Genomic DNA, 448 nt, shown 5'->3' with positions numbered 1-448 from the left:
CTCCTGCGTGCGCTTCTTGGATTTGGCAGGTCTTAAATCACAGAGGGCACCTCTTCCATACGGGGCTTCTGGAGGAGTCAAGCTAGAATACCAACCGGCTCAAGCGTGACATGCACAACAGGCAAGCTGACATTAGTGCTAATGGGGCCAGTTCCACATCATTCTTGGACTTGCACTCATTTGGAGAGCAGGGGCGTGAGAAGCACAACCGTAGGGATGTGGTTGGGGCCTGAACTTTTGAAGCTCTGCAGGGATCCCCAGCCCTTCTGCCCCGTTTTCGTTCTGCTTCACACTGGAACAAGCCCCGAGCAGAAGTCAGCCACAGCTCTCAAGGTCCACCAGCTTTGGGGTCACGGGTTTTGCAAGGTCTCCATCCAAAACCAGCAGCCGGCTCCGGGTGGGTTCTGAAAGCTGGCAAATGGACCACATATTCCAGGTCCATAACAAG

This window comes from Alligator sinensis, unplaced genomic scaffold (assembly GCF_000455745.1).
Source record: "Alligator sinensis unplaced genomic scaffold, ASM45574v1 scaffold628_2, whole genome shotgun sequence".
Taxonomy (NCBI): domain Eukaryota; kingdom Metazoa; phylum Chordata; order Crocodylia; family Alligatoridae; genus Alligator; species Alligator sinensis.
Note: the sequence above shows the minus strand (reverse complement) of the source record.